At 38.3% G+C, this 10,643-nt stretch overlaps 1 pseudogene; it reads right to left on the bottom strand.

Annotated features, from left to right (window-relative positions):
- Positions 1-238: 238 nt before the first annotated feature.
- LOC113307185 lies at positions 239-338 on the bottom strand (annotated as a pseudogene).
- Positions 339-10,643: the final 10,305 nt, after the last annotated feature.

Below are 10,643 nucleotides of genomic sequence, written 5' to 3'. Positions count from 1 at the left end.
GGGAAAGAAAATGAAAACCCTTATTACCATGTTAGGGATTTTGAGGAAATTTGTAGTACTCTAAGAATTAGAGGCTTAGATGATGATGCTTTGAAACTTAGGTTATTCCCATTTTCCCTGAAAGATAAGGCCAAGTCGTGGCTGTATAGTTTGGACTCCGAGTCAATTGAGACATATGAACAACTTACATCTGCCTTTTTCAATAAGTTTTTCCCTAGGCACAAAACATCGTCTATTAGGACGCAAATATGCACATTTTCACAACAAGAGGGAGAATCTTTATATAGGTATTTGGAAAGGTTCAATGATTTATTATCCCAGTGTCCTCATCATGGTTTAGAAAAGGTTAGGCTAGTTCAGATCCTTTATGAGGGTTTAGATTATTCCACAACGACCATGGTTGAGTCTCTATGCACTGGTGGATTTGAAAACCAAACTGTTGATGCGGCGATGGAATTTTTTAATGAAATCGCCGAAAAAACCCAGCAATGGGAAAATAGTAGGGCACCCCAGAAAACAATTCTTTTAAGTAGAGGAAACGTTAATAGGGTAGAAGGAGGCTATGAATCAGATGCCAAAATTGTTGCTATAGCAAAAAGGTTAGAAGCCTTAGAAGTGGGCCAGACTAGTGGTAGAGTGGAGCCTTTTTGGGAAGGCCAGAATATTGAAGAGCAGGCCAATGCTCTTTATAATAACACTAGATTTGATAACCGTCAAAAGATTGACCCATATTCAGAAACCTATAATCCTGGTTGGAGAAACCATCCGAACCTTTCGTGGTCTAAGGGCCAAAGTCAAGGTCAGTTTAGTAATTCTAATGCTCCCCCAGGTTTTGGCTATACTAAGAATCCTTCAGGACTAGCTCAGTTTCAGAATCAGTCAGATAAGAAAATCCTAAGTTTAGAGGAATCTCTCGCCTTGTTAACTCAGCAAACTGCAAAATTCCAGTTATCCGTAGAACAGAGTCTACAAGCTAGTAACAGGATAGGACAAGAAAATAGTCAGGCTATTTCCGAGTTAAAAACCCAGGTTGGTCTGATAAGTGATTCTTTGAGAGAAAAAGGTAAGTTTCCTAGTCAAACACAACCCAACCCTAGAGGAGTTCATGAATTAGGTGCAAAACCATCGAATCAATTGAATGTTGTTAGAACCCTTAGAAGTGGTAGAGTTGTAGACAATAAGGTAACCATGCCCGATAGTGAACATACTGTAGTTCACCCCTCAGGATCTCACCTCTCAGGACCAGTAGCTGAAGAGACTGATAAAGTTTCTGATGATGTGAATTCGGTTCCTGAAAGGTCTGATTTTAGGCCTAGAGCCCCATTTCCTCAGCTATTAGTACCAACAAAGAAGGAATCGAACTTTAATGACATAGTGGAGGTTTTTAAGCAAGTTACCATAAACCTTCCCTTATTAGATGCAATTAGGCAAATTCCTGCTTATGCCAAGTTCCTTAAGGATATGTGTACGCGAAAGCGAAAACTTAGCGTCCATAAGAAAGCCTTTTTAGCTAGTCACGTAAGTTCAATCATTCAGAACACCACAACTCCAAAGTACAAAGACCCAGGTTCTCCTACCATTGCTTGCACAATAGGTAACTTCCGGGTAGAAAAAGCTTTACTTGACTTAGGAGCCAGTGTGAACTTACTGCCATTCCATGTATACTTACAGCTAGGACTTGGTGAAATGAAACCTACTCAGATGACACTGCAGTTAGCTGATAGGTCTGTTAAAATCCCTCGAGGTGTTATCGAGGATGTTCTTATTGAGGTCGACAAGTTTATTTATCCAGTGGATTTCGTGGTCCTAAATACCCAACCTGTCCCTGACCCAGAGAACCAGATACCTGTGATTTTAGGTCGCCCATTTTTAGCTACGTCTAATGCGATCATTAACTGTCGAAATGGTGTGATGAGTTTATCTTTTGGTAATATGACTATGGAGATGAACATTTTTAATGTCAGTAAGCAACCTCATGAGCTAGATGACACATGTGTTGAGGAGGTGAACATGATAGAAGCCTTAGTTCAGGAGTCATTACCAAAAATCTTGTCTGAAGACCCATTAGAAAGTTGTCTATCCCATTTTGGTTTAGATTTTGACGACGATAGCACTATTGAACAGGTGAATGCTCTATTAGATTCTACCCCTGTGTTAGACACTGATAGATGGAAAGCTAGGTTCGAACCGTTACCAGTTTCTGAGACTACCCTAATTCCTTCTTTAGAAGAGCCCCCAAAGTTGGACCTTAAACCACTACCCGATACTCTAAAGTATGTGTTTTTAGGCCCATCTGAGACTTTACCTGTGATTGTAGCTTCCAATTTGGATAGTGATCAGGAAAGTAGGCTAGTAAATGTACTTCAAGACAATAAGGAAGCTTTAGGGTGGACTATAGCAGACATTAAGGGTATAAGTCCTACTGTGTGTATGCATCAGATTCATTTAGAGGAAGACTCCAAACCTTCTAGGGAGAGAGATGCAACGTCGACTGAACCCTAACATGAAAGAGGTAGTTCGAAAAGAGGTGCTTAAGTTGTTAGATGCGGGTATTATTTACCCAATTTCAGACAGTAAGTGGGTCAGCCCTGTTCAGGTTGTCCCCAAGAAATCAGGTATCACTGTAGTCCAGAATGATAATAATGAATTAATCCCAACCCGAGTGACCACGGGATGGTGTGTGTGTATTGACTATAGGAAATTGAACAAGGTCACAAGGAAGGATCACTTTCCCCTTCCTTTTATCGACCAAATGCTAGAGCGATTAGCTGGACATAGTCACTATTGCTTCTTAGATGGCTACTCCGGTTATAATCAGATCGTTATTGCCCCAGAAGACCAAGAGAAAACCACTTTTACCTGTCCCTTTGGTACCTTTGCGTATAGACGCATGCCTTTCGGGCTATGTAATGCCCCTGCAACTTTTCAGCGTTGTATGATGAGCATATTTTCTGATATGGTAGAACGGTTCTTAGAGGTCTTTATGGATGATTTTTCAGTGTTTGGTTCATCTTTCGATGAGTGCTTGCATCATTTGACATTAGTGTTGACTAGGTGTAAGGAAAAAAATTTAGTGCTTAATTGGGAAAAATGCCATTTCATGGTTAAATCAGGAATTGTATTAGGGCACATCGTCTCTTCAAAGGGTATAGAGGTAGACAAAGCCAAAGTTGACCTTATTAAGACTTTACAGGTCCCAAAAACCGTAAAAGATATTAGGTCATTCCTAGGGCATGCAGGTTTTTACCGTCGATTCATTAAGGATTTTAGCTTGATTTCTAGACCTCTTTGCAATTTGCTTGCAAAAGATGTTAAGTTTGTCTTTGATGATGCTTGTTTAGAGGCTTTTGAGAAGCTTAAAACTTTACTCACTACTGCCCCGATAGTCCAGGCACCTAACTGGAACCTACCCTTTGAGATTATGTGTGATTCTTCAGATTATGCTATAGGCGTCGTTTTAGGACAACGAGAAAACAAATTACTTCATGTGATTTATTATGCTAGCAAAACTCTGAATGATGCCCAAATGAACTACACAACTACCGAGAAGGAACTTTTAGCCATCGTGTTTGCCTTGGATAAGTTTAGGTCCTACCTATTAGGTTCTAAGATCATAATCTATACAGATCATGCTGCTTTGAAATACCTTTTATCTAAGAAGGATACCAAACCTAGATTGATTAGATGGATCCTATTGTTACAGGAATTTTCCCCAGACATTAGAGACAAAAAGGGTGCAGAAAATGTGTAGTAGCAGTCACTTGTCTAGGCTAGTTGTTAGTTCCCCTAGTGATTCCCTTCCTATAGGGATAGCTTTCCTGATGAACAATTGTTCTCTGTTTCCCAATCACCTTGGTATGCAAATATAGTGAATTATCTTGTTACTGGTCGAACCCCTCAACATTGGGGTAAGCAAGATCGTTCTAGGTTTTTAGCCGAGGTTAAGCATTTTTTTGGGACGATCCTTATCTGTTTAAGTATTGTCCGGACCAGATTATTAGGAGATGTGTATCTGAGAGTGACCAGTCTAGTATTATCTCCTTTTGTCATGAACATGCATGTGGGGGTCATTTTAGTGCTAAGAAGACTGCTGCTAAGATTTTGCAGTGTGGATTTTACTGGCCTTCGTTGTTTAAAGATTCCCATAGTCATTGTGTTTCTTGTGAGCGTTGCCAGAAGTTAGGAACCATTTCCCGTAGAAATATGATGCCTTTGAACCCTATTTTAGTGATTGAGGTCTTTGATGTGTGGGGCATTGATTTTATGGGTCCATTTCCTATTTCGTTTGGTTATCTTTACATACTTGTCGTGTAGACTATGTGTCTAAGTGGGTTGAGGCGGTTCCGTGTAAACGAATGACCACAGGGTCGTAGTCCAGTTTTTGAAAGAGAATATACTTACACGTTTTGGTACGCCGCGAGCTATAATTAGTGATGGAGGTTCACACTTTTGTAATAGACCTTTTCTTTTAATGAAACAATACGGTATTACCCATAAAGTAGCAACCCCATATCACCCTCAGACTAGTGGTCAGGTAGAGGTTTCCAATAGGGAAATTAAACGTATTCTAGAGAAAACAGTTAATCCAAATAGGAAAGACTGGTCGTCGAGGCTTACTGATGCCTTATGGGCTTACCGTACTGCGTTTAAGACACCCATTGGAATGTCACCTTATCGTTTAGTGTTTGGCAAGGCATGTCACCTGCCTGTTGAGTTAGAGCATCGAGCCTATTGGGCTATTAAGAACTTAAACTTTTCACTTGACAAGGCAGGAGCTCAAAGAAAGCTCCAGCTCAATGAGTTGGACGAGATTCGTAGAGATGCATACGATAGTGCTAAGGAGTATAAGAACAAAATGAAACTTGTGCATGATAGGAATATTTTACGAAAGTCATTTTCTCCAGGTCAAAAAGTTCTTCTGTATGACACTCGTTTGCATCTATTCCCCGGGAAGTTGCGCTCTCGGTGGACCGGTCCTTTTGTGGTCCGTACTGTTTTTCCTCATGGCGCTGTTGAGATTGAGACACCAGATGGTAGTAGTTCTTCGAAGGTTAACGGTCAGCGATTGAAGCCCTTTTTAGAGCCTTTTCCTACAGGTGATGTTGAGGAGGTCCCTCTGGAGGACCCTGTTTACCTTGATTGACCATCGAGGCGATTTTGTATGTTGTATTATTTTTGTAGGTTTTTGGTTACACTTCACCCAGGTACTATCTTTCCGACTTCTCTCTTTACTATTTCCTCATGTTACTTATATTTTTGGTACTGTTCTTTGATTAGAAACATTGAGGACAATGTTAGATTTAAGTTTGGGGGTGGGGTAGAACTTTTTGTTACCTTTTCGTTGCAAAATAAACTCCAGAGCCTAGAAATTTATCCCTATTAAGGATGGCACTAACCAATCTAAGTGGATGGAAGCATTTTGGTTGTAGGAGTTGAGGAACCAATCTGACTAGATGGCAACATCTAAAGAGTCTATTCATAAAAGCACAGAGCTCAGGTGTTAGAAATAACATGATAGTTTCACCATATCTCGTTGAGTCCTTTTCACTTCTGTTTTTATTTTGTTTTGTTTTTAAACTATGTTTCTCTAAGTGATTAGGTGGGGCTCACGATTCAAGTTGTTACCAATGCTAGGGTGAATTAGAGTGATTGAGATACAAAAAAAAAAAAAAAGACCAGACCATCAGACCAACTGGAATAAATTCAATAAAGTCGACCACTGGAACCCTTGTATATGCCAGTTGTGTTGACCTAGAGTTAGGATTATCAATCACTGGTTCCCTTGTATATGCCAGTGTGTTGATATTAGTCAGACTAGTATCTCAGTCCATTAGGATAGGTTCATTTTGGCGGAGGCCTTCAGACAGATATGAGAAACACCGTTCACCTAGTAAACATCAAAACCATCTATGTTTTTCTATATCCATCTTCTTGATCTATCCATGTGATTAGTTTTGACTCCGGATATTGATGTCCATAGTGCGACTATCTGAGTAGAGCTCTGTCACTTCATATGAATTTTAGTATGCTTGAGTACAAACTCGTGTACAACAATTGGAATTTCGCATCAGGGTACTTCCTCCTGTAGTCAATAAGTATGCCAACCAAGGAGATTCTTTAGTTCCTTCCAAGGTTCTGTGTAGATAGCTAGGGTCTGGAGTAAAAAGGTTTTGAGGGTATACCTCTGGTAAGCCCTCCTGAGACAACACTCCGCTACTAGGGACACATAGGGGTTTAAAGGCTTATTGCATACGCTAAATGCAATCGACGATGCCTGCGAAAGTGAGTTAGGATTTTATTTCTATTTTATTTTTGCTCGAGGACTAGCAAATAATAGGTTTGGGGGTATTTGATAGACACATTTTTGTGTCCGATTTGCCTCGATTCTATATATTGTTAGGGCTCATTTTTGTACTTATTATGGTGTGTTATTTATTTGTAGGTATTTTTGGCTAATAAACATTTTTGGAAAAAATTGGCTCGAAAAGTTGTCGGAAAGCACCCGTAGGACATTTGCTATTCAGACTCTCACTTTGGATAAGGGGTAACTTAATTACTAAGGGGCATCCCATTTCCAGGCAGTTGTTAATCGCACCCCAGCTATTGTTAGGGGGACACCATCTTTATGGTTTAAACGCACTGAATTTTGGCGGGAAAATTATTATCAACAGCGAACTCCCTGAATTGGATTTGAACGTGATATTCTCGTGGATTTTCAGCGGACCAAGTTGGTTTGGCCTTGGTTTGATCATACATGCAAGGTACGTGGATTAAAATCGAAGATAAAGGGAGATATGGGAAGATTTCCTAAAACAGGTGAAACAGGGGAGCAGTTGTTCATGGATTTTATGTTCGGCTAAATTTGGTAATACGTGGGGAATAGGATAGTGAATATCTCCTTATGGATTCGAATCTATCAACAAAGGAAAGTTTGGACTAAACAAGGAGACGTGTGAAGAAAATATGAAAATTATATTTGTAACTTTTGGAAAAAGAAAAGGAAGAAAATCAGAGATTTCTCGGAGACTTGATCGTGTTGTGTCATATATATATGTTGCTTGGAGTCCCAAAATGGGTATCGAGTAGTTTGGGGCCTTTACGTAGTTTAGGGGGAGCTCTGGTGTGAAGAAATCACACTGCAGAGAAAGTTGCAGCAGCAGGAGGAAGAAGACGTAGCTGAAGAACATTGGACAGACGAAGACAGTCGCATAATCCGTGGCCTTTTCTTTCAAAATTCAATCACTTTGTAACAATTTCTGTAACAATTATTCAGAGTTCGCAAAAGTTTTGTGTTAGGGTATCCTGTAAAAGTGGTTCGTAACAATTATATCCGTTACAAACACGTTGTTTTATACCTTCTCTTCTTTTTAATCAACTTTTGAGCAACAAGCATGTATTTTGAGCAACTGGTTAATATGAGGAATTAAACCCCATTGCTGAGGCGATAGAGGAAGCTATTTTTACAACAAAAAGTAGTATATTTTTATTTATTTATTTATCGCAATTATTTTTATGATTGTTTTGCCTTGAATGAAAATTGTTTGAATGATTCTTGTTAAGCAATTGTTATTTATTTTGATAGAGCATGCTTGGACCAAGGTTTTTGATGTTCTATGCTTTGGATTTACACCTGTTAGTTTGAGAATCTACTTGTTGCAATAGTTTAGAATCAAATTGAACGAAAAAACTGCATGAATATGAATATTGGATTAAATCACTTTGAATTTGGAAAATAGTGGAATCTTAGCCTCAGTATTCCTTTTAGTAATGATATCATCTTTGATTGAGTTTGCTATAATTTTTAGTGAGTTTTCTATTTTAATATTAGGATTTAAGTCTAATTAATATCCTTCACAAGTCTGAGAATCGAACCACTTTTACCACTATCTACAAATCACATCAGGCCAGAATTAGACCATGGTTTTCAATCTCTCTGAGCCATACTTCTTTCCACGCTGTGATTTCAGGCATCGCCATAGTGTAATTCTATCAATATCTTGTGACCTTATTCTTTACTTAAACATCTGAGGAAGGGTCCTAATAAGGATTTCCTGTACAACATACCTGAAAACACAGAGGATACCAAATACACCCAACTTTTTCGTTTTGATAGGACTATGAATGTATGTAGCACTTTTAACAATCAAAAGATGCGGAAAAGTAAAAAGCGCACACACAAACAAGAATTTTGTTAACGAGGAAACTGAAATAGCATAAAAACCCCGGGACCTCTTCCAGATTGAACACCACACTGCATTAAGCAGCTACAGACACTAGCCTACTATCAGACTACAGACTAGAATGTAGTTGAGACTGAATCCACGCTCCAAGCGTTTCAGTTACAGTCGCGCTCCATATGTCTCTTGAACCTCGTAAGGTTCTAAGCACTTGATTCCCTTAGATGACGTCCTTTACATCCTAAGAGTTGCTTCAGCCGAAGTAATAATTTGGATATCAATCTGCCTCTAACAGATAAGCCAATTTGATTTCATTTAGATCAAAGATCAAGGTGTGGAAATCTGTTCGCAATAGCAAGCTGGAAAACCTCACAAATCCGGAACTTACGACTCTGGAATAGCATCCTAGATTCTTAACCATCTCTCAAGAACAATCGTCGAAAGATCAACTAAGATCAGTCTTTAGATATCTATCTTAAGAAATGACAAAGTTTAAGACGAAGAAACTTTGTGACTACTATCTATCTTGCCTGTTGAGAAAACCTCGATAACAAAAAAGAAATATCAGGATTCACGAATTATCAAGGTAAAGATAGTCGTACCTGGATTCACGAATCCCCAAGCGAAGTCTTTTTAGTCATAGACCTAAAAGGTCAATAGAGGCGACTCTAGATCAACTAGGACACATAGTGTCAGGGATTGATTTTCCCGATTGATAGAGATGCTTTATTTATAGTTTTCAAAGACCAGGGTTAGCTTAGAATTCAACCTAAGATAACTTGAGAATCAAGCAGACAAAATAGGTCTTCAAACTACAATAGAATATTATACACATAGGTTTGGTTAGACCGAGTTCACTAGCCGTGTACAATGACTGTACGGTTTGGAAAAATAACCAAAGAACTAAAAGCTTCTTGATGTTCATTTAAACATCTAAGAAATTAATCATGACTCAAACACCTAAGTGTTTTAATAAATCAGTGAAGTATTAGAAGTGTTTGAGAGAATTCTAGCAATGCTAAACATATTTAAATAATAAGTCTTTGAACATCTGCTAAACATTGTCAGGACATTTGGTATAACAGTTCGCTAACCGTAGGACTTGTTCACAAGTCAAGGTGCAACGGTTCGTGAACCGAGTTCGTCAACCCTACTAGACTCTAGAACTCAGTTGACGACAGTTCATGAACTGGGTTCTCCAACTGCTAGCTAATTAATCCAACCTATAAAATTCAGTTCACCAAGGTCTCCTACCAGGTTCGTGAACTGTTCCCAACTGAACTTATGGTTTCCGAACTGGTTCGCCAACCTTCTTGTATTTCTAAATCTCAGATATCTATGGTTTTCAAACTGAGTTCGCCAACCTACTCTAAGTAGAAATTCTGTAAGTTTATGTATCTCTCTTTTGATGATTTAAACATTCCCTAATGATATAATCATTTGCATGGGCAATTTTCAATTGATCCACAAATTAATTCATAAAACTAATATTGTTAATGACCTTTGAACATCCAATCGCTAAATCATATTTCGATATTTTTCACAAGACAAGCTTGACTCGAAATATCTTCTTTGTTAATATACTATAAGTCATATGACTTAGTCTCAATAGATACAATGATGGTATACTGAGTAAAATAGAATGGTTCGGTCTTCACATACCTGATACAGAAGTTCTCCAAAATGGCTTCGTCGATCTTCAGTCTTCAAGGGTGATCTATGATACTCAACTACAATTCTAACCTATCTGAAACTTGACTTAGTATACCAGAAATCAAGATATAATTTTGATCTCCTAACATTGACAACAAGCTTGAGATAAAAAACTTGAGGGTTCAACCGAGCAATGCTCTAACAATCTCCCCCTTTGTCAATTTTAGTGACAAAACTATTCAATATATTTGGATACAATAAATAAACTTTGCCGCGAATCCACTATGCTTGTTTTCCTTGGTTTTTCAACACACGTCTTGAATTATTCGTACTTCAAGTTCTTCTAATGCTCTGCATGTGTTCGTTCAACACTTTGTTGTTGAAGATCCGTAGCGATAACAACTTATGGGAATGCTCAATAAGAGTTGTTTATAGAATGTGTTAAACACACTCTACTCATTAGTTGTTAAACAGAAACATAGTATTTTTACCTTCCTCAAAACCCAATTGCACCACAATTTTGAAGCACCCTTAGTCAATACATACTACTTTTGCAAAACAGGATAGGTAAACCTATAGATAATAATTCATTCCCCCTTACATGATACCTCGTAAAAAGCCATATATATGTATGTAGTAAGATAATATTTAATAATTCTCCCCATTTTTGTCAACAAAATTGGAAAAGGTGAAAGATATGGATAACTTTGAATCAATCAAAAGAGTTTCAAGACTAGAGAACACATACCAACCTTTAGTTTAGACGATTTCAACAAAGAAATCTCGGTTTGCATCAAGGAAACATAAGGCACA

Source organism: Papaver somniferum, chromosome 8 (genome assembly GCF_003573695.1).
Source record: "Papaver somniferum cultivar HN1 chromosome 8, ASM357369v1, whole genome shotgun sequence".
NCBI classification, from domain to species: Eukaryota; Viridiplantae; Streptophyta; class Magnoliopsida; order Ranunculales; family Papaveraceae; genus Papaver; species Papaver somniferum.
The sequence above is the reverse complement of the archived record's forward strand: the minus strand, read 5'-3'. Positions and strand labels throughout refer to the sequence as shown.